Consider the following 25,212-nt stretch of genomic DNA (forward strand, 5'->3'; position numbering starts at 1 on the left):
TCTGTTGTGACCTTGGTCTGGAAGAATGTTGTTTCATTTAGCAGTATACATATGTAGAGTTGAATGACAGTAAACTTGAACTTGTGTGCATCTATGTGTGCTCATTTAATGTATATGCGATTTAATTTTTTAAAAAAATGTATATGCAATAGAATAACCAAAGGCATTGGTGCTCTGTTCTTCTTTTCAATGTTGTGGTCTGCTCCATAATCCTCTTATACTTCTGCTCACCCATTGTTTTCTTACTGCTTTCAGCAGTTAGTTACCTTTTCAAACAAATGGATGCAATTAGTCATCCCATGGTTAATGAATATCAAGCTGAAAACTGAAGCCAACCAGTGAGATGACCTGGTTCACTGGGGCAATAGCAATTATCTGATAGACTTTCACCATTTCTAGACGGTAGGAGGTGTGGGAGGTAATATTTTTCATTATTAATTGAAGGAATTGGTAGTTGGGACAATTTATTTCCGAATCATATCAGTTGCTAGCTTACCTGTACATTGACAAATTAACTCAATAAATCAATGGTTCCCAGCTCCTGTAGACCTTGACTGTCAAATCATTTACTTTAAACAACCCACTAGGTCCCAGATTAGGTTTGTTTATTAACTTGGTCTGTTTCAACAAGAAAACGTCCAATACCGCTGAGCTGCAGAGAATAATTGCTGAGGCCCTTCTCTGCAAATAATAGGTAACTTGGGTCGAATGAATAACTGTTTGTTTCAACTGTTGATTAAAGGCTGTTGGAGGTGGAACTGTAACCCATCAAATCATAAGAAAAAGCAGAATGAGACTTCTCGGCACATCGAGTCTGCTCCACTGTTTAATCACTGGCTGGATGTTTTGCAGTCCCATTCTCTTGCCTTCTCCCCAAGAATCTATCAAACTCTGCCTTACATACACCCAGTGACTTAATCCCATAGTGTCCTGTGGCTACAAATCCTAGATTCACCACTCTCTGGCTGAAGAAATTCCTCTTCATCTCAGTTGTAAAGAGACATCCCTTCATCCTGAGGCTGTGCATTTGACCCTAGCCTCTCCTAACTAATGGAAATATCCCTGCACATTCTTTCTGTATTTGGTAGGTTTCAAATAGGTTATGCTTCATCCTTCCTTATGAACTTCTTTGGGGACCAGCCCAGAGCCATTAAATACTCCTCAGATGTTAAGCCGTTTACTTCTGGGATCACTCTTGTGAACTTCCTCTGCACGCTCTCCAGAGCCAGCACATTCTGATTTTGCTTAGGCAGAGGATCCAAAAGTTGCTCTGAATATTACAAATGTGGACTTTATTCCTAGGAGATTGAGAGGTGATCTAATGGAGGTGTATCAAATCATGAGCATTGATAGGGTAAAAGCACTCAAATTGTTTTCCCTGGATTAGAGAATCGATAATTAAATAACCCATATGATTCAGGTGAGGTGGAGAAAAATTAATAGGTTTTTGAGAAGCATTTTTTTTTTACATAATGGATAGTAAAATTATTTGCCAGAGGAAGCAGTTGAGGAGATCGAATACAACTTTTAAAAGGTATTTGAACAGGTACATGGACTGGAAAGGTTTGAAAGGTTATAGGTCAAACATTGGCAAATGGGACTAATTTGGGTAGGGTATCTTGGTTGGCACTGGCCAGAAGAAAGCCACTTCTCCAGAAAAAATTGCCAAAAGAATCATGGGCATGAACCATGATCACCCAGCTCATATGACATGGCACATGATGATGATCATCTTGGTTGGTTTTGGTCAGTTGGACCAAAGAGCTTGTTTCAATGCTGTCTGAAGATTAATGGTTAGTTTTATTTGTCACATACACCATATATCGAAACCTACAGTGAAATGCATTGAGTAACACAGTCCAAAGATTACGCTGGAGGAGGCACATAAGTGTCACCACACATTCAGTGCCAAACTAACAAGTCCACAACTCTATAACTTTAACTGTACATCTTTGGAATGTGAAAAGAATCCAGAGCACTCTGAGGAAACCCACATGGGTACAGAGCGAACATACAAAGCCTTCATAGACAGTAGCGTGAATTGAATCCAGATTAGTGACCACTGGCACTGTAAAACAGTGGTAACCACTATGCTACCAAGGCCATCCCCTAACTGTAAAATCCAAATAACTGCAGACTCTAGAAATTTGAAATAAACACAAAAATGTTGGCAAGCAGCATTCAGCAAGCAGGCAGAATCTATGGAAAGTGAAACAGGAATAGAATTTCTCATCATAATTAACAGAACAAGCAAGGCAGTGAGGTTAAAAAAAAGAACAGGTATAATATTATTCTTTCTAGCAGTAGTATTTACATACAATTGAGAGAAGTGAATTTAATTTTCATGAAAAGGCTCACAGAATATGGAAAAGCATAATTAAATAATTTGTTATATAAGATATAATATTTAAATTGTTTTGTCTTTACTGCTAATTGGAACATTTTTCCCATTGGCACGCTCCCCAGAATAGACTTTGTACCCACACTACAAAACTCTGCAGTCTCAAGAGAGCATTCCTTCAGGTGTAAAAGTTTCCATTACACTCCACCTCCATCTTCAGGACCCCTGGGAATTGGGCTGAACCATTATAACAAATCACAAATAATATCGCTCATTGATGTTGGAATCAGTTTAATACGTGTTTTTAAACTTCACTGAAGTGCGGATCTTTGATGGAAGGTCATTAACCTGTGACATTGACTCTATTTCTCTCCACAGAAGTTGCCAGAGTTGTTGAGTAGCTGAAGCATTTTCTGTTCTTATTACCCAGAAGGAATGTTGGAAAACTGGAGCTTTGAACATTAATACATTGGTGTAGGAAAGTGTGTGGATAGACAAAATGCAAAGCTGGGTAAAGAGTGCTGATTATTTATCATCTAAGTCAGTGGTTTCCAATCTTTTTTATGCCATGGACCCTTGCCATTAACTGAGGGGTCAGTGGATCTCAGGATGGGAGCCCCTGGTCTAAATGAATGTCTCAGTAAGCTCGAGGGGCTAGTGCCTCTTTTGTTTATAAGTGTTGGCATAAAGTCTAACAGTGTGCAGACGGTGTCTGAAACAATTGGCAAATGTACACATTTAATCTTTGCCTTTCACAACTCAAATGTCATGGCAAGTCACCGAGAGCAGGTCAACAGCCCAATAAGATGATCGAACGATCTTTCATGCCAATAACTTGGCAAGTGTAAAGCACAGACTTTGTTATTAACTGACTGCAATCTAGTAAAATTGGTGGTAGGCAGTTATACCGTAGAGAGCACAATTTGCATTCAACCTAGACAGTGATGCGAAAAGGACAGGTGTAATATTTTGTCTTCTGGCAGAATTAATCATATATTTTGAAAGAAAAAAATAGTGTTAGTTTAATTTGAAAGTGCTTGCAAGCCGATGTGGTTCCTAGGCCATGGAAAATTATTTGTCAATTTGTTCAAAGTATCACGCTCACTTCAAAACTGTTTATATAAAGGTAGAATATCAGCACACTATAATTAATAAAGATTAGCTTTAGTTGTCACATGTACTTCGAAACAGCAGTGAAATGTGTTCAATACACAAAAAAATGCTGGAGGAACTTAGTAGGCCAGGCAGCATCTATGGAAAAAAGTACAGTCGATGTTTCGAGCCGAAACCTCTCAGGTTTTCTATCGATGCTGCCTGGCCTGCTGAGTTCCTTCTGCATTTTGTGTGTGTTGCTCGGATTTCCAGCGTCTGCAGATTTTCTCCTGTCTGTGAAATGTGTTGGTTTTGTCAATGACCAACATAGTCTGAAGATGTGCTGGTGGCAGCCCTCAAGTGTTGCCATGCTTTCGATGTTAGAATAACATCCCGTACATATTTGTAATGTACGTATGTGCGAGGAAATCGGAGCACCCGGAGAAAACTCACATGGTCACAAGGAGAATGTGCAAACAGTAGCGGGAATTGAATCTTGAATGCGGATGCTGTAAAGTGTTACACTAACTGCTATTCTACCATGCCAGGTGTCAGACTTGATATCATTTAAAGTGCTTTTCAGCCAATTTGAATGATTTTCCCATCTGCATGCTCTTTAAATAGAGTTTGCACCCACAGTATGAAGCTCACTGGCCTCAGGAGAATACCCATGAAGTGTGAGAGTTTCCATTTTGGAATCAAAGCACAAGGTGCTAGAAAATCTCAGCAGCTCAGGCAGTACCTGTGGAAGGAGAAACAGTCCACATTTCAGGTTGAAGACTCATCATCAGAAGGGTCCTGATTCAGGGTTTTAACCAGAAACCTCAACGATTTCTCTCTTCCCACAAAAGATGATTAACCCCGTGAGTTCCTCCAGTAAATTTAATGCTCAGATTCCAGTACCTCTGATCTTTTTTGTCTCCAGTTTCCATGAGACAAAGGACATCAGTCTAGTTAGCAAAGAAAGTGGGTGGAGCATTTTCCAGTGGGATCAAATGGGATGAAACATAGAGAATTTAGCCTTTGGAAGTGAGATTTTGTCCAAACTGTAATGCATACTTGCATCCATGATTTCCACTTTCAGAAACACTGGGAATTGGGCGAAGCAATGGCAGGAGATTGTAAATAATTGTTTCCTGTGGAATCAAGCAGTTGGAATCCATTTCCTGTTAGATCCTGAACTCCAGGAAGGGAGAATCAACCATTAAGTCAAAGCTGGGTTCAAATATAGACGCCAAGCCAAAAGAAGTCACCCCTTCACCTGCTTCAAAAAGATAGGAACCACTGTACATCAGGATTCAAGTATATTCATCATGTGTACACGAAAACATACAGTGAAACGTGCCATTTGTGTTAACAACCAACATAACCAAGGGTCTGCTGAGGGGAGCCTGCAAGTGCCACACATTCCAATGCCAACATAGCATGCCCATATTGGTTAGCAAATAAACAGAACACAACAAACAACAAATTAACAGCAGCAAAACAAGCCACATGTAACCCTCCCACCCACTCACATGCATACAGTCCTGTAACATCTTCTTCGACCTTCAGGCGCCAGCAGAGTCGAGTATGCAGACGTTAAGCTTTGACTTCCCTCGTGTTCTTGTAGAGATTCACAGAATCAGGGCTCTGATCAATGGGCCTCGACATCCAGTCTTCCAGTCTGACCCTCGGCATTGATCCTGGGACCTGGGGATCACCAAACTCCAGACTCCTTCAGCACCTTCAGCCCATGATGGATTCACTGGTTCTGGTGACCAGAAGTTCTTGCACTTCAGGAATCATGCCACAGCAGGTGAATTAAGTGAAATTCAAGATGCAGTACAAACTTAGTTACCCAGCATTTGTTTGCTCCAATGACCAGCATTTCAAATTTAAGTGAACTGAGGTAATTACATTAGTGACCTGGAGGATTGGGAAATGAATTGAGGTGCAAATCATTCAATGACAGAACAGACCTGAAGGGCAGAATAGCCTGGTCCTGGTCCTCTGTTTCTCATTAACCCATTGAAACATGCAACTGACCCATGGTTCACTAAGTTCCAGTCTGTTTGCGGTATTCTCTCTCTCAGCATTCACTGTTCTGACTGCTCACAATCCCTTCACATATCTTCCTTTCATGGAGTGACATTTGGCTGACCACGTTGCCATAGCGCCGATTGTGTAGGAATATCTTTTCTGCTTCACCCTAAAAGTCCATCTCATTCTTACCTTGGGGAGGGAGGTGGAATTTAAAATTAGTTTCCTGTGGATGATCTATTTCAAATGATCTATTTGAAACTGTACAGCAGTCTGCCACAGGAAGCATAGCTATTGAATCTTCTCACAGAAAGTCTGAAGGACATGGATGGAATAAGAAAAAGACTCATTATAGTGCAGTGTGGTAAATATCGCTGATGTTAGTCTAGACCGTGCGTCAAATTCCTGTCAGCTCTTCGGACATTTACTCCTACTGGCTCTGTTTTGTTTGAATGTGCTGGTGTGCTCTGAGTGACTGCTTACTGAGCGTGAGTGAGAGCCATCGTCATTGCTTGCGTTCCACCTTTTACTGCACCTGCTTTCTATATAAGTAATTCACGGACAGGGTTGAGGAGAGGGCATGGGCTTGAGGGGTGGACCCTTCCTCACTGGGGAAACTTTACAAGTGGTTGTGCTGCCCTGGAGGGAGCCTGCTGCCAGCCCATTCAGATGAACAGAACTGTAGTGACTAATGAGATGCATTAAAGCCAAAACTAAACTGTGAATGGATCGGATTCCAGATCACTGAGGGTTGATGGATCTCTCATAGTACCAAAACATTGAAGTGGCACGGGCTATTTGGTAAGAAGTCCCCCCCCCCCCCCCCCCAATGGATAGCGCAGCAAGGAAATGACTTCTGAAAAAGCAGAATGTTTTCCTGTATGCTGCTGTTAGGGAGGGGTTTAAAGAACAATAGCCTCTAACAATACTGTGTGTCAAAGGGATTTTGTCCACTTGAGAATGTTGCGAAGAAACCTTTGAACTGTGCCCTCATTGTTCCGGGTCCTGTTGTGGGGTCTGAGAGGTCTAATTCAAATAGACTGGGTGGCCAACTGCTGTGTCTTTCAGCTTCCCTTTCAAAGTGGCTCCTCTGCATGGCACACTGTGAACCCAGATACCCTTGCTTAAGCTGCTGCCTTTCATGACAAGTTTGTAATCTCTGAGGGTGATTAAGACCTGCTTTAGTCGCTCTGCACGACTAATGTGAGGAAATCCTTTCACCGGACAATATCATCTTGGGTTGGGGGAGGGGTGCAAGGAGGAACTGCTACACTGACTGGCTGGTTTATAGGGAAGCTGCAGTGGTTGCTTTTGGGTTCAATGTTTACTCGCCCTCCCCAAAGACATTTCATCTCACTGGGCCATGGTTACAGCAGGTGCACAGTATCCATGTACGAGCTGAACTATTTCACATCACTCAGTAGTTTGAACATCGTTATGACTGATCCTATTGCGATCTCCACAATGTGTCAGGGATGATCATCGCAGACAAATAGGGGAAGCGTACTCCTCCCCCTCCTTTCACCACCTTATTCTGACTTTTGCCCCCTTCCTTTCCATAGTCTCCACCCAAAACATCGACTGTTTTTGCCCCTCCGTAGACGCCGTCTCAATAAATTTCCACCAACACTTTGTGTTGCTCAGGAATGCAGATTCTTTTTTTGACCTTGCCTTGACCCATATCATTACTGTTCCAACTACTCTGGCACAAACCGTGGATTGAATGACCAACATTGTTACACGAAGTAATGCCATTGTTTACCTTGAGCTGTAGTGGAGAGCTGACATTTTTTTCTGTGTGTTCATAAAGGACACCCATCATCAGCAAGAGAGTTTGGATATTTCACTTGAATTGGATTTGTTGGAGGTTGGCAACAAAGCCACATTTGGTTTTAATAAAGTTGTATGTGCCCTGAGTTTATAAACATGAACAGAATGACTGCCTGCCACACTTTTGACTGTGAGCATTTGGAAGTAAGGTGCCAGACTTTGCTTGCTTCGATATCTCTGTGTTTCTGTTGCAGCACACAAAATGCGAGAGGAACTCAGAGGGTCAGTGAGTGTCTGTGGCGTGAAAAAGGCAGTCAGCATTTCAGGTTGAGACCTTTCATTTGGACTGAATCCCATTCCAGATGAAAGGTCTGAACCCAGAGCATTGTCTGTCCATTTCCCTCTACAGTTGCTGCCTGACCTGCCAAGTTCATCCCTTATTTTGTGTGTTGCTCCACATTCCAGCATAAGCAGATTCTTGTGTCCTCTTTTTCTGTTTCTATGTCAGATGGGGAGGCCCCTGAGGGAAGAGATTATCACAGGTTGAAAATTGACTATGTTCTTCAGAAAGGGCGTGGATGGAATGAATGAATGAATCACAGATGGCGGAGCGTGGATACTTGGAGATGCAGTGGGGGTTCAGAGAAACAATGGAGCACAGTTAAGAAAGGACCCGAAAGGAGATGGTGGAGAATTTTGGAGATGGCTGTGGAGCTGAGGTTTGGCATTAAAAGCTGATTGAGAGATATCATGTATAGAGTAATCTACCTAAAGAAAGATGGATACACTGAGCCCTTTGAAGTTGCCCAGATAACAATCTTAATTTTAAATATACTGGCTGACATAAAACCTGTGATTAAGAACTGCTTGAGTGTGAACCCCCCTCCACCCCCAGCAGGAATTTCTCAGTTACCATCTGTGCAGAATCGTTCTGGGCAAATATCATAAAAATAAATCTTATAAGATATATGAGCAGAATTAGGCTAATTGCCCCATCTTCTCTGCCATTTCATCATGGCGGATTCAAATTTCCTGTCAGCCCCAATCTCCTGCCATCTCCCCGTATCCCTTCATACCCTGACCAGTCAAGAATTGATCAACCTCTGCCTTTAATATACATAAAGTCTTGACCTCCACAGCTGCCTCTGCCAAAGAATTCTACAGATTCACCACTCTATGGTTAAAGAAGTTCCTCCTAATCTCCATTCTAAAAGGACACTCTCTATTCTGAGGCTGTTTCAACACTTCCTTTCTAAGGTAAGGGTCAAAACCTGTGCTCAATACTCCAAGTGAGGCCTCGCCAGTGCTTTATAAAGTCTCAACATCACATCCTTGCTTTTATATTCTAGTCCTCTTGGAAATGAATGCTAGCATTGCATTTGCCTTCCTCACCACAGACTCAACCTGCAAATTAACCTTTAGGGAATCCTACACAAGGATTCCCAAGTCCTTTTGCACCTTTTTTTTGGTATTTTCTCTCCATTTAGAAAATAGTCAACCATTTCATTTCTTCTGCCAAAATGCATGAGCATATACTTCCCAACACTGTATTCCATCTGCCCATTATCCTAATTTATCTAAGTCCACCTGTAGCCTCTCTACCTCCTTAAAACTATCTGCCCCTTCACCTATCTTCATGTCGTCTGCAAACTTTGCATCAAAGCCATCAATTCCATCATCCTAATCATTGACATATAATGTAAAAAGAATTGGTCCCAAAACAGACCCTATGTGACCCCTAGTCACTGGCAGCCAACCAGAAAAGGTTCCCTTTATTCCCACTCTTTGCCTCCTGCCAATCAACCACTACTTTATCCATGCTAGAATCTTTCCTGAAATACCTTGGGCTTGTAGCTTGTTAAGAAGCCTCATGTATGGCACCTTGTCAAAGGCCTCTGAAAATCCAAGTACACAACATTAACTGATTCTCCTTTGTCTATCATGCTTGTTGTTTCTTCAAAGAATTCCAACAGTTTTGTCAGGCAAGATTTTCCCTTGAGGAAACCATGCTGACCGTGGCCTACTTTATCATGTGCCTCCAAGTACCCTGAGACCTCATCCTTAACCTTAATAATTGATGCCAACATCTTCCCATCCACTGAGGCCAGACTAACTGGCCTACAGTTTCCTTTCTTCTGCCTCTCTTCCTACTTGAAGAATGGAGTGACATTTGCAATTTTCCAGTTTTCTGGAACCATTCCAAAATCTAATGATTCTTGAAAGATCATTACCAATGGCTCCACAATCTCTTCAGCCACCTCTTTCAGAACTCTGGGTGTACTCTGTCTGGTCCAGGTGACTTGTCTACCTTCTGACCTTACAGTTTCCCAAGAACCTTCTCTCTATTAATGGTAACTTCACACACTTCATGACCCCTGTCACCATACATTCCACCATTCAATGTCTTCCACAGTGAATATTGATGCAAAGTACTTATTCAGTTCATCCGCCATTTCCTCAATCCCATTACTATCTCTCGAGAATAATTTTCCAGCAGTCCGATATCCACTTTCGCCTTGAGTTGTGTTTTTAAAAGCTTTTCAATCCTCTAACTTCTCAGTAATTTGTTGCTCTATTATGTCCTCTCTTTGGCTTTTATGACTTTTATGACAAGCCACAGTTGTGTAATCTTTCCTTCAGAATACTTCTTCCTCTTCGGGATGTCCTTTAGATGATGTCACTGTGCACTTAAGCAACCCCTGCCCATGCTTAGCATGCTGTCAATCATCTTTACTGCATCAGCTGATGATAACGGTTTGAATCCTGTCACTGTTTCTGTAATGAGCTTGTGCATTCTCGCCGTGACCGTGTGGGTTTCCTCGGGGTGTTCCAATTTCCTCCCACGTTCCAAAGATGTCTGGTTAGGGGTTAGAGAGTTGTTTGTATGCTATGTTTGTGCCAGGAGCATGGCAACACTTACGGGCTGTCCAGCACATTCCTTGCTGATTTGATTTGAAGCAAATCATGCTCTTCGCTGTATGTTTCAATGCACATGTGATAAATAATGTTGATTGTTATCTTGTACGGAGCTGCCGTTGCACTTTTGGGAATGACATTGTGTACCCAAATGTTTTGCACCTTGCCCCCTCCCACCCCTCGGATTATGTGTGAATTCCAAAGTCTTTAAGGGTGTGCTGCCTCCGTGGCAAGTAGTCCAGGAAACACTCTCTGTCCCGAACATCTCACAGTGTTTACAGCTCTGACAGGCTCCATAATGTGGAGCCAAAACATGAGCAGTAGGCACTTGCCATGAAATTAGTCATCATGGATAAAAGAGTACACGAGCTCACACATACTGTAACAACCACACATATCCCATTGTTATTCGTCAACTAATTTAGTGTTAAATCAAGATTCCTTCATTATTTTATTGAATAAATTTAACTCAATGGTAGGTTAGTCCTGAACTTTGTAGCAGCAATAACTTAGCTGCCGTACTTGTGATGTCTCACTGTAGATTTCCAATGTGGAAACCTTCAGACTGTTCCATTATAAACTATCACACTAAACGCCAGTGTGAAGTTTCTCATATTGTCCCCACTGGCCGTCACCAAAGCCATGTTCCTCATAATCGTTGCACTCTGAGGACAGCAATTTACAAACCACAACAGTCTTCCAGTGAAAAAGCCTTCGAAAAGTGGTGGACGCTGCCCAGTCTGTCACAGGAAAAGCCCTTCCCACCATTGAGCACGTCCACAATGAGTGCTGCCAGCAGAAAGCAGCATCCATCATCAACAAGGACCCCCACCATCCAGGCCATGCTCTCCTCTAGCTGCAGCTAAGGATCAGGAGCTTTAGGTCCCACACCAGCAGGTTTAGGAGCAGTCATTACTCTTCAACCGTTAGACTTCTGAACCAGCGTGGATAAGTTCACAACATTGAACTGATTCCACAACCAATGGGCTCACTTTCAAGGACTATAAACTTGTGTGTGTGTGTGTGTGTGTGTGTGTGTGTGTGTGTGTGTGTGTGTGTGTGTGTGTGTGTGTGTGTGTGTGTGTGTGTGTGTGTGTGTGTGTGTGTGTGTGTGTGTGTGTGTGTGTGTGTGTGTGTGTGTATTTGCGTGTGTGTTTGTATTTGCAGATTGTCATCTTTTGCTCATTGGTTATGTTTGTCTTTCTTTATATGTAGATTTTCATTGATTCTGTTGTATTTTGTTGTTCTACTGTGACTACCTGGGAGAAAATGTATATGGTGATAGATATGTGTATTGTGATTATAAATTTAATTTGAACTTTGAGATATTCTTCTCTCACAATCCCTAATCTGTCAGCTAATTGATACAACTTTCTCCTGCTAACACCGCTCTCTGTAGTGACGGGAGCTTGTGTACAGAAAGATCTGTTTGAATTTGATTATGTAAAGCCATGTGGGTGGTGAAGTGAACTGACTGTGAACCTCGTACAAAACACGAGCAAGCACTCCATTCAATATCTGTGCAATGCACCTTACTATGCTCTCTGCAATACTGGCTAAATGCACGTTCTCAGATCATTTATGATTCAGAGTCCAAAAAGTTCAGAGTGTTTACTTCAATTGTAAACCCATCCTTCTGTGTGAGAAAAGCAGAATAATTTTCTCAGAACTTTGCTTGCAACAAGCTCGCCCCCCCCCCCCCCACAACACATTCCATGCTCATGAGTATTTGTCCAGGGAGAGAAATTACCGTCTGGAATTAAAATCGGAGCCCAATAGTGCACCGTGGTATATGGATTAATGTACAACTTCAAGGTGACTGAACTGGGTCTTGAAAAGGAGCAAGGAAACATTTAAGATACTTAAGATGATGGATTAGTGCTTTCTGTCACGGATATCAATACCTGTTTTCATTACCAATTACTTCTAAGTGGGAGCCTTTCTATGTTCTCTATTGGCTGAAACCAAAAGTAAGGATTTAATGACTGTTGAGTTTCATTTTACCACTTCACCTCCTGAAGATTCACAATGCCTTCTCAACACTCCTTCCAGTCCTTCCTAGAGAGTGACCATCTCTGTGTGTTCCACTGCCAGTATTGGCCTCCCTGCAGTAGTCTCCATTAAGGCAGTCGTATTGTATCTATTCCCACCTATTTGTGCTGCTGATTCATCCACCTTGTTATGAATTCTCGCAGAAACCTAAGCCCTCTAGTTTTAGATTCCTCTACCCTGGGATACAGAATCCTGAACTTCACCTTTAATTCATTTTTTAGCTGTGCATTCATTGAGTTGTACAGCACAGGGATGGATTCTTCAGCTCACCATGTCTGTGCCGACCTTAATGCCCATCTGCACTAATCCTATTTCCCTTTATTGAATCTGTATCCTTATATGCCTTGCCTATTTAAGTACCTTTTAAATTTTTTATGTTTTAATATTTTAGTAAAGATGTAGAACGTTACAGCACAGTACAGGCCCTTCAGCCCATGGTGTTTCAACCCTTTAACTTACACTAAGATCAATCTAACCCTTCCTTCCTACACAACCCTCCGTTATTCTATCATCCATGTGTCTATCTAAGAGTCTTTTAAATGTCCTGAGTGTATCTGCCACTAATGCACCCACCATTCTCGGTGTAATGAACCTACCTCTGACATCCCCCTATACTTTGCTTCTGTCACCTTAAGATTATGCCTCCTGGTTAGCCATTTCTGCCCTAGAACAAAGTCTCTGACTGCCCACTTGATCTATGCCACTTATCATCTTGTACACCTCTATCCAGTCACTTCTTGTCCACCTATTGCTCAACTATCCTCCTAAGACGTGCTCTCCAATCCAGGCAGCATCTCGGTAAATTTCTTTAGCAGCCTCCATAAAGATTCCACGTCCTTCTTACAATGAGGCAACCAGAACTGAACACAATATTCCAAGTATGGTCAAACCAGAATTTTATAGAGCTGCAGCAGAACCTCATTTTCTTTATCTTTATTTCTATTTTCTTACTTATACCCAGTGTATTAATTTAAAAAATTATTTGTAGCAAATATTACTGTTTATTTTCCCTGATGCAGTCTGATTGTCCCCACCCTAACCATTTTCTGCTCTGCTCCCTGTTGCTCTTTTCTGCAATTGAGATTTACTTTCAGTGGTTCATTTCTCTCTCACTTGAAGCCTTGTTTACTTCTGTTATTTAATTCACTTACACCTCCTTCTTCAAAGTGGCCCACAAATTGATACCCATTTCTCCCAGATTAGGGTTGGGCTATGTATTCATCTCTGATATATTAAATCCTGTGCCAATTTGCTCATGGCTAAGATTAAAATCTAGAATTATTACCTTGGTGAGTCTGCACAAATTCTTTCAGAAGAGCCAGTTCCTTATTCCACTGTTTTGTTGGTGCCCACACAGAACAAAACTGGATTCTCCCGCCCTCACGTAATTTTCCTTCCCCTCTGCCCCCATTCAGAGAAGATGTCCCTCACCTTCATGCCAGGATGGTTCACGGAACCTTTGGTTCATGCTCCTGGCTTCATTGGACTGTGTTTATTACATATCCCATTAGAACTACAGTCTTAATAGCACAGCCTGAATGACTTCCTGTGCCAAGTTGTCGGAGTCCATTTGCTCATCCACATCCCGGCATTGTGGGTAGTACTGTCCCTGAACATTGTGGGCATGCTGTATTTATGTTAGAATGTGTGGTGACACTTGTGGGCTGTCCCCAGCATATCATATGGTGTGTTGTTTGTTAGTGTATATGTGATAAATCTGAATCTACTGTGTGGGAGTGGCATCATGTACAGAACTGCCCCAGTACTATAATGGAGTGGCATTGTGTACTGTACAGAGCTGCCCCTGTGCTATAATGGAGTGGCAGAACTGCTCTTGTACTGTATATACAAGTTGCAGAAACATGCCTGTCCTCTTTGGGAGTGGCACTGTGAAAAAGGAGCATTGATTGTAGTGGCTGAGATTTGTACTGCATACAGAGCTACTGCAGCAATAGACATACTTTCCACTTCCCATGACTGAGTCAACGAAACGGTTAACAAATCCAAAGTTTTTCACGGCGGAGTATTTTTTAACTAAAAGATGGGTTGAAGTCTGATGATGATACGTGATCCTTGTGCAAATACACCACTCATTTCAGGGATTTCTCGTGCATTCATTGGGAGCTACCTCTCGTAACCATGGCGATGGCAAGCAAGTCACTGAGTTGTTTTTCATTGCTTGCTCTACGCTGTAACAGCTGGTGTTGCCTGAGACCAGGTTGTGAAAATTGCCATCTGAGCTGTGTTTCCACCAATGTTCAATAAGGCTTCAGTTTGCCTTCTGTTTCCTGTGAGCTGATGTTTCTCTTTGGTTGATTTTTACATTTAGAGAGGCCAACTCTGCCTGGAGTGGTCAAACCTATAAGGGATCAATGCTGAGTTCAATCCTTTCCTCACCTGGTGAGTGTGCACATTTCAGCTGGGAAGACATAGTGTTAAACAGCACAGAAATCAGCCCTTCAGCCTAACCAGGATAACTTCCTGCAAGTCCCATTTGCTTGCATTTGGCCCATATCCTTCTGAACCTTTCCTATCCATGTAACTGTCCAAATATCTTTTAAATGTTGTAATTGTATCTGTCACTACCACTTCCATTGTAAACTCGTCCCATATGCCCACCACCCTCTGTGTGCTAAAACTTGCCCCTCACGTCACCTTTAAATCTTTCTCCTCTCACCACAAACCACTATCCTGGGGAAAAGATGGTGACCACTCATCTTATCTATGCCCCCTCCTAATTTTATAAGCCTGTCTAATGTAACCTCTTAGCCTTCTTTAGTCCCAGCCTATCCAGTTTTTCCTTGTAACTCAAGCCCTCTAAGAATGAAGCTTGACTGCTTTGTTTGTTTCAGGAATGTTCCTGTGGCCTTTTGATTAAGGCTTTCTCGGTGATCCCAAGACCACCCGTAGTGCGTATATAGCCCAATGACAATGTGATGGCACTAGCGGGGCATGTGACACTGATTCATATCCCTTTAGTTATCACATCTACATCAAAGAATACAGTGCAGTGTGTCATTTGCGTTGATAATCAACACAAACTAAGGATGCGCTGAGGGCTGCCCGCAAGTGTCGCCACTCATTCCGGTGCCAGCGTAGCATGTCCACAATGTTCAGCATCTGGCACTTGAAGGATAATTTAAGAAAGTGTGCGGTTTTCTTCTCCAGTGAGAAGAACAGAAATCACAAACTTGTTAAAATGGCGAAACTCAACAAAGCGTTGTGGTACGAGGTGATCTGTGTGCCCTTGTGCATGAAATACAAAGTTGGCATGCAGACACAGGTAAACAGAAAAAGCAAATTGAATGTTACATTATATTGCCGAGAGGCTGGAGTATACAAATGGGGAACTCTTGCTACAAATGTTACATTTCAACTGGATATTGTGTACAATTTTGGTCTCCATATTTGCACTGGAGACAGTATTGAGAATGTTCCACAAGCATTTATCTGAATGACAGCAAGTCACTGGGGGAGGTAGGTAGATACTCTGTGGAGGAACAGTCAGATATTTTATTTCTGTTGAAATCTCTTCCAAGCACTGTGAATTCTACTTGATGTTTTCCTATATCCTGACAATGAAGTGGAGCTCAGAAAAATAGAGGGCTGTGGGTAACCCTAGGTAATTCCTAAAGTAAGTGCATGTTCGGCACAGCATTGTGGACTGAAGGGTCTATATTGTGCTGTAGGTTTTCTATGTTCCTATGAAGTGATGGGCAGGTATTGCTTGTGTCTTGGGAGAAGAGTTGCAGAATAGTTTAGCACAAGAATGCCAAGGATTGAGAGTGTTACATCTTATGTGTTCATCTAAAGGATTTAATTGTGCCCTTGCATAAACGGGGCTCCAATAAAGCCCTTCAGAAATAGTTGTACATGTTGCTTTCAGCAGTTTCTAATGGCCATTGATCATAGCTGTGAACTGAAAGGGGAATGCTCCACTCTATGGAGCCACTGAAGGATGGCGCTTTTGTGTCGAATCTCTCAGACTGACAGTGTGATGTCAAAATAGTTCTCCTCCATTGTTGCCTTCTCTTCGCATCCCAGCCTGCACTAAACACGAATAAACACAGGCACAGCAATGGGAAGGGATAAAAATATGCAGAGGGACTTTTCTCTTTTCTGCTTGTCCTTTATGGCCTGGGTTTTGTTTCCCACTTGCAACGTCCAGCTTTAAAGGTCTGAGTTTTTGGGATTTGGCTGAATAAAGGGAGGGAAGCAAATTAAATTGTTTAAAGGAGGAAAGGCAAAGGCAAGAGAGACTTGTTGGTAGATGTTCATTCTGGGTTATGTGCTAAACATGTGATACACTGATGATAGCTCCACTGCTGTAGTCCAGATTCAGTCGTTGTAACCACCGCCCACTTCCTCTTCGTTCATATTCAGTCATTACAACCAGTGCCCACTTCTGCACTGGAAAGGAAACATAAGAGAATTGATATCACAGGGGTGTTGTGGATGTTGGCATTCTTCGAATGTGTTCTGTACCTCAACGAGAGCTGATCACATGACAAAGTTTCCATATTTGAAATGGACCAAATTAGTTGATGCATTCTGTGTGTTTTCAGTAACATTATAACTTACTGACAGGAACAATGAATGATTCATGCTACTTGCCAGATGTGGACTTCAATCCAAGTGTGCAATTAAAGAGATTGTCTGCTATTGTTTTATATACAATGTGGAAAAGTAAATGCATCCTGCTAGAACTCAGTCATGAAGGGATACACCATGGAAACTGGGTCTTTGATTCACTGAATCCATGCTGACCATCAGTCACCCATTTACATTAATCCTAAACTAATCTCATTTCACCCTCCCAGATTCTCCCAGTCACACAGACCCAGACCAATTTATAGTGGTCATATTAACCTGCTGACCTATATTGTTGGGATGTGGGACAAAACTGGAGCAGAGGGAATGCATAGAGCTACAGAAGAAGATGTAGACTCCGCAGAGACAGCACCAGAAATCCTGATTGAACTCAGCTCTCCGTTGCTGTGAAGCAGCACCCCCAAAGTCTTCAGTTTGAGAGTCATGCCGACTTGCTTGAGGATGTCACTAAAACAACGCATGCTCTGTTGAATAGTATGAGCTGAGGTTGTTTTATGTCCAGAAATGCTGACTCTAGACTCATTCTTGCTCCCTGAGATGGACCATTGGTCAGGCTAGTGCTGGTGTTTTGAATTTGTTGAAGTGGTTTAAATTTGTTAAGGTGAAATAATAGAACATAAGGTTGGATGAATTAGTTGCTGCTGTATGACCTTCTCCATTGGTCTGTTGGAGAAAGGCCAAGATGGGGCAGCTGATTTCTGAATCATATAGAGAGATCTCTGCAAGATGTGGCAACTTAGACCCTTGAGCTAGTTGCTTTTGCTCTGAAATAAAATAGTGAAATGCTGAAAGGGCACTGCAGGTTAAGCAGTTTCAGGGCAGAGAAAAGCAAGACTAACATTTCAGGTTGACAGCCTTTTCTCATTGAATTTGGATCATTGTTCTGTGCCGGTTTAGATGCTCCATGTAAAAGCTGTTGTTGTATGTCCACATGTGCTACCAAAGGTCTAGCCAGAATAGAACTAAAACTTGTCGTGTATACACGTGCATTCTGTGGTTGTGTAAGGTTTAGGCTTTCCTCTGCTCTTCCTTGTTATTTGGTATCTCTCCAAAGACACTCACAATTTCCACAGCTGGAGAGCATTCTAACTGGCTGCATCACTGTCTAGTGCGGGTGGTGGAGGCTACTGCACAGGATTGGAAATAAGCTGAGGAGGGTTGTAAACTTAGTCAGCTCCATTGTGGGCACTAGCCTCCATGGTATCCAGAATATCTTCAAAAAGCGACACCTCAAAAAGGCAGCATCCATCATTAAGGATACCTATCACCCAAGACTCATTGCTACCATCAGGAAGGAGGTACAGACGCCTGGAGGCACATGCGTAAAAAATCAGGAACTGCTTTCCCCCTCTGCCATTTAATTTCTGAATGGAAATTGAACCCATGAACACTACCTCACTACTTTTTTGTTTCTATTTTTGGACTGCTTATTTAATTTAACTAGTTAATTTATATAAATACGTAGATACACTGTAATTCACGTTATTTCCTAATATACTGCTGCCACAAATGCAACAAAATTTCACGACATTTGCCAGTGATATTAATTTTGATTCTGATTATTTGTAGAGTCACGGGACAGGCCCTTTTACCCAATGGGTCTCTGTTGACCACTGATCACCCAGTTTTGCTCTAATTCTTTTTGTAAAACATTTTGTTCTCCTCACTTTCCCATCAACCAATCATCAACACACTAGGGTTGATTAACAGTGGCCAATTGTCCCAGCAACTGGCACATTCTTTTGGAATGTGGAGGGCACTTGAGAACCAGAGGAATCCCACTTGGACACAGGAAAAACATACAAATTCCACACGTACACTGTCAGGACTGAACCTGGGTTGTGAGGCAGTGGCACTACGAGCTGCATCACTGTGCCACTAACTGTATTCGCACATTGCAGTTAAACATAAAATGACTGACGGAGTGGATTTGGGAAATAATATTTTAAAGAATACAATTGCAAAACTGATGATAATCCTCCTTTCCTTCTCTGATGTCTGCTTTTTGTTCTCTGTGAACACTTGTTACAAAAAAATCACTGATTTCCGATTCAATCTAACTTTATATTGCACAATATAGCTTTATAAATGAGAAGTCATAATTTATCATTTCAGCTTGCTTTCAATTTTCGCATCTTTTTATATCTTAACTGGTAATTATCTGACTTGCAGCTAGTCAGATTGATCCACTCTCTCTGGAATTTTGTAAGGTTAATGGGGTTACAATCTTCAGAAAGAGTAAAGCCTGTAGTTGTGGTACAGCAATGGATCTTAGTCAGGGGAAGCGACGTATCCATGACCTTCCTCACGTGACTCCCCCTGTCAATTGGGTCCCACTACATATCCAGATGTTCGAATTTAATTCCCTTCTGTCACCCCACCCCCCACCTTGCTTTCCCCCGATGCTTCTCACATCAGAGCTCAAGTCGTCTCTTTTCAGTTAGAAGAACAATAGTCCACATCAAGCACAAAGGAAGACTCCCTCCCTCCCTCATTACAGTTCCCTTTCAGGAACCTTTCTCCTTCCTGGAGAGTCCTCTTCGGTTCTGCATGGAAGCTATTGAGGATTCAAAGGAGGAGGATTTTATAACTGTATCTATTGTGAGGAGGCTGGCCCGTCACGCTGTTTTGCTGTAGTCACGGTTCTCTATGGAGATTCGCACAAGTGCTGTTTTAGATGCAGTTTTCAACTTCTGTCCTGTGGTGTTGAAACCAGAGCAAATAAGGACTTTTAAAAGAGGATTGCTGTTTCTTTTTCTTATAAAAAAAATTAAACTCTTTACATTCAGATTGATAAACTGCAGGAAATGAGATGGACAGTGGGTAGCAGTTTTTATTGGTGCTCTGCTTTTGTATCACCCCAGGTCACAGCCCATGGTGATGGGACACTGTTCGTTCCCAGTACACAGTGGTGTGGGTCTTGGTGTGTGAAATAGTTTGTGATAGAAGTGCTGTATTGTGAAGTTATGGGTGTGAAATGCTATTGAAAGATTTGCACTGAGTTGCTGCAGCCCATTTCAGTGTTTATGCCCTCTGTGAAGTGATGGAGGAAGTGGTTCAAGGCTGTGATTTGCGATGCCATCCAAGTGAACTGCTTTGTCCTGTATGTTGACAAACCTGCTGGCTACTAGTGAAACTGCACTCATCAGATGAGTGGATAGTGTCCCATCACACTCCAGACAGGTTGCCTTCTACAGTGGAGTGGTTTTGGGAGGTGAGGCACTTGTAATTAGTTATTGAAGCCTCTGGTGTGAGCCAACCACTACATTTACAGAGTCAGTCTACTTAATATTCCAGGCCGTGGTTCACCAATCAACCCCCTCTCCCATCCCATCCAGGATGGTAAAAGTGAAGATTTCACCAGGAGGAATGCTGCTAAATATATAAGTAGATAGGATGGGTATAGTTGGCATTTCTCCTGTGAAACCCCTCTGGTGTAAATGTCATTTCCTTCAAAAATTCTACTTCCCTTTCCCATTCCGTCATGTTAGTCCATGGCCTCCTTTACTGCCATGATGAAGCTGCCGTCAGGTTGGAGGAGCAACACCTCATATTCCATTTGGGTCGCTTCCAACCTGATGGCATGAGCATTGATTTCACTAACTTCTGGTAATTTTTCTTTTGCTTCCATTTCCAATACTGGTTCACCTCTTACCCCTTCTCTTCTCTTTACCTGTCCATCATCTCTCCCTGGTGCTCTCCCTCCTTCTCTTTCTCCCATGGCTCACTGTCCTCTCTTATCAGATTTCTTCTTCAATGTTTTGCCTCTTCCAACTATCACTTCTTAGCTGCTCTCTTCATCCTCTCCCCTACCAGGTCTCATCTATCTTTTGCCAGCTTGCACTCCTACCCCTCTCCCCACCTTCTTGTTTTAGCCTTTACCCCTTTTCCAATCCTGATGGAGAGCATCGGCCTGACATTAGGCTCCATGGATACTACCTGACCTCTGGCATTTTGTATGTGTTGCTATAAATTACAAAACTAAATGTCGCAAAAAAAAGTGAATAATGAGGTAGTGTTTGTGAGTTCGTGGTCTGTACAGAAATCTCATGGGTGAGGAGGAGTTGTTTCTGAATTGCTAACTGTGGTTGCTCAAGCTCCAGTACCTCCTTCACTGTAGTAATGTCATCATTGCTCCTCTCTGTGCCTCATGGCACATTGGGCAGCAGCTTGCCAGTTCTTTAGCATTTGTTTGTTTTTTGTGCCTGACCCAGCAAGGATGGAAAGCATGCAAGGAGCCGGCAGGATTTGAACCCGGGACCATTTGCCTCAAAGTCTGGGGCTGATGTCACTACGCCACCAGCCAGCTACAATGATAATAATGAAAAGAGGGCATATTTCTTTCAGCTGGTTGCAACCTCAAGCAATGGAAAGTTTTTCCTGGATTTTTACTGTGGGAGGTGAGCTGGAACAGCCAGGCTTGAGACCAGATGGTTCCAGAACATCTCCCAGCTCTGCAATCAGAATGTTGTTGAGTCCCTTGACTTTTGCAGTATCCCCTCTGGCAATGAATTGAATTGTCTGCAAGTATTTTTCTTTGTGTGAAAGGTGGTACTTTCGGAGGAATCTGAGATGAATTATCGCCTTACCATCTTGAAATCACTGCATGCCCTTGTCCTAGGCACTTGCATGCTGGGCTGGAGAGGAGATGTTCAAGAAGACTCTGGTCCTGTTAGCTTTTTGATGTACTAAAATGAACATTGATTATTTAATAGTCCGTCACCATTTTGGACTTAATTGCTGTGGCTGGTCTGACCCATGGTTTTGACATTGACTGTGTTGTGCTGCTGCTGTTGAACAGCTCATTACATGAAAATGAGATATTTATGTTTCCTTGGCACAGCTCATAGTCTATCAGAACTAGTGCGCTGTTAGGGTAGTAATGGGGCAGTGACGATGAATGAGCAAATTCGGAGCAGCAGTTGGCCGCTCAGCCACTCAAACCGTTTCACAGCTTAGTACGGTCAAGGCTGACTTATTTGTAATCTCAGTTCAGCCTTCCCATCTACTCCTGATAAACTTTCACCACTTGTTGATCAATAGTCCATGTGCTTTTGTCTCAAAAATATTTGTCTCTTCTTCTACACTTTGAGGTAGTGTTCCAAGGACTCATGACCTTCACAGGCACAATATTATCTCAGTTTCAAAGAGTGAACCCTTAATCAGTTGCAGGAAAGGTCCTCTCCCTGTCTATTTATCAAGACCCATCAGAATCGTTAAGGTTCAATTAAGTCCCTTCTCACCCTTCCAGTTAGCATGAGTTTATGGAGTGCAGTCGAGTCTGCTTGTGCTGCACTCCATGTAATGTCAAGACTTCTAAATTTTTAACTGTGTTAACTGTTCTGAATCAATCCTATTTAAACAATGTGCCAAACAGCATGGCAGCAGGCACCTTCACTGTGAAAGAAGAACCTTATCTTAAAGCGAAAAGACCGTAAGACATGGAAGCAGAATGAGGCCATTTGGTTTATTGAGTCCGCTCCACCATTTCATCATGGCTGATTTATTATTCCTTCCAACCCTGTTCACCTGCCTTCTCCCTGTAACCTTTGATGTCATTGTCAGTTAAGAACCAATCAATCTCTGCTTTAAATGTACTCAATGACTTGGCTCCTTTGGTAATGAATTCCACAGTTTCACCACCCTCTGGCTATAGGAATTCCTCCTCATCCCTGTTCAAAAGGGATGTTCCTCTATTCTGAGGCTGCACCCTCTGGTCCTAGACTTCCCCACTATAGAAAACGTTCTCTCTGTCTAGGTCTTTCAATATTCAATAGGTTTTAATGAGATTCCCCCCCCCCCAAGCTTTTAAACACCAGAAAGTAGACACCCAGAGACATCAAACACTCCTCATATGTTCATTCTTTCATTCCCAGAATAATTGTCGTAAACCTACTCAGCGCTCTCTCCAAGGCCAGCACAATTTTTCTTAGATAAGGGGCCTAAAGCCACTCACAATACTCCAAGTGTGGTCTGACCAATGCCTTATAAAGCCTCAGTATTATATTGTTTCTTTTACAATCTAGTCCTTTGAGAATGAATGCTAATATCGCATTTGTCTTCCTTACTACCGATTCAACCTGCAAGTTAACCTTTAGGGAATCCTTCACAAGGGCTCCCAAGTCCATTTACACCTCAGATTTTTGAATTTTCTTCCCACTTAGAAAAGAGTCTTTGCCTTTATTCCTTCTACCAAAGTGTTTGGCCATACACTTTCATACACTTCTGCCACTTCTCAAAGGTTTCAAAGTTACATTTAATGTCAGAAAAATGTATACAATATGCATCCTGAAATGCTTTACCTTCGCAAACATCCACAAAAACAGAGGAGTGCCCCCAAAGAATGAATAACAGTTAAATGTTAGAACCCCACAGCCCCTCCCACACGTAAGTACAGCAAGCAACGATCCTTCTCCCCCCCTGCAAAAAAAAAGGCATCAGCACCCGCCACCAAGCACTCAAGCGTGAGCAAGGCAACAGCAAAGACACAGATTTGCAGTTACCCCAAAGACTACTCGTCCTCCTGGTATTCGACTTACCACGGGCTCTTTCTCTCCCTAATAAGGGAGAAAGAGGTGTCTCCATTTCTTTGCCCATTCTTCCAATCTAAGACCCTCTGCAGAGTCTCTGCTTCCTCAACACTACCTGCCCCCTCACCTATCTTCATACTCTCCAATAAACTTGGCCACAAAGCCATCAATTCTATCATCCAAATCATTGACATAAAATGTGAAATGAAGCAATCCCAACGCTGACCGCTGCAGAACACCACTAGTTACTAGCAGCCAACCAGAAAAAAGTTCCCTGTATTCCCACTCTTTGCCTCCTGTCAATCAGCTGATCTTCTATCCTTGCTGGTGTCCTTCATGTAATACCATGGGCTCTTACCTTGTTAAGCAGTTTCATGTGCTGCACCTTGTCAAAGGTCTTCTGAAAACCAAGTAAACATCCTCTGACTCTCCTTTGTCTATCCTGCTTGTTACTTATGTAAAGGATTCCAACAGATCGGTCAGGCAATGTTTCCCCTTAAGGAAACCATGCTGAGTTTGCCCTATTTTATCATGTACCTTCAAGTACCCCAAAACCTCAACTTTAGTAAGGGACTCCAACATCTTCCCAACTATTGAAGTCAGGCTATAACTATTCCAGTATTTAGTGATTCTTGAAAGCTCACCACTAATGCCTCTGCAATCTCTTCAGTTACCTCTTTCAGAACTCTGGGGTGCAGTCCATTAGATCCAGGTAACATATCTATCTTCAGACCTTTCACCTTCCCAAGCACCTTTTTCTTAGTAATAGCAACCACACTCACTGCTGCCCCCTGACACTCTCAAATTTTTGGCATACTGCTGGTGTATTCCACAGTGAAGAATGACACAAGTATATTCATTTAGTTCAGCTGCTATTTCTTTGTCCCCCATTACTGCCTCTCCATTGTCATTTTCCAGCAGTCCGATATCCACACTCGCCTCTCTTTTACTCTTTATATATCTATAAAAACTTTTGGTATCCTCTTTTATATTAGTGGCTAGCTCACCTTTATATTTCACCTTTTCTCTCCTTATTGCTTTTTTAGTTGTCTTCAGTTGGCTTTTAAAAGCTTCCCAATACTCTTACTTTCCCATTACTTTTTTGCTGTATCATATGCCCTCTCTTTTGTTTCTATGCTGTCGTCATGAGGATTGGCAATGGTCAGTCTACCAATAGGGGCAGACTCACCTTCAACAGATGGATTAATGGGCTTAGTTCAAGAGGCTATAGAGCTGATGTTGAGACAAGAGCCCATGTTTTTCTCACCCTCAGCTACAGAGCTTGTGTGACAGCAGTGTCTTTGAGAACTTGGCCATTTTGATTATTAGAGGTGCTAACTGGCATGGCTTGTTGTGAGTTTTGTTGCTCATTCAGACAGCTGGCTTACCATTAGCATGGGCTTGTTCTCCCTCCTTTTCCAAGAAGGTGGAATTGGGATTAATTCTTGAGCCTGTGTTACATTGCAAATCCCAACTTCTCAAAGGACAGCTGGTCTTTAGTTCCTTATTAGAGTAAATTTGATGTTTTCACACAATGCAATCAAGTGTTTGAGTGGAGAAAGATTCCTTTCTCCGCAGAGTATATACTGATAGAGATTTTGTTATTGCAACATTGCTTTATCAATTAAGACATTGAACATGAGGAAAACCGTACTTAAATTCTGGAAGCAAGGTTGGTTTGGAGCAGAATGTTTTCTTTTCATTTTTGTGAGCTTGCAAAGGCATCCCTTAGGATGAATCTAAATTCCAGTGATAGATATACAGTGCAGATGTGACTGCTGCACTATGGACATCTTTTTAAGTGGGTGGAAAGATGAAACTGTTTGGTCCATTAATTAGAGAGTGACAGTAAGGGAGGAGAGAGATGGCCTCCAATTC

General features: G+C 42.3%; 1 protein-coding gene across 12 annotated transcripts in view; it reads left to right on the forward strand.

The window, feature by feature from the left end:
- The window catches only part of nrcama (neuronal cell adhesion molecule a), a 432,442-nt gene that overhangs the window by 150,689 nt on the left and 256,541 nt on the right, over window positions 1-25,212 (forward strand). The window lies entirely within an intron of this gene.

The sequence above is a fragment of the Hemitrygon akajei genome, chromosome 10 (genome assembly GCF_048418815.1).
Source record: "Hemitrygon akajei chromosome 10, sHemAka1.3, whole genome shotgun sequence".
NCBI lineage: Eukaryota > Metazoa > Chordata > Chondrichthyes > Myliobatiformes > Dasyatidae > Hemitrygon > Hemitrygon akajei.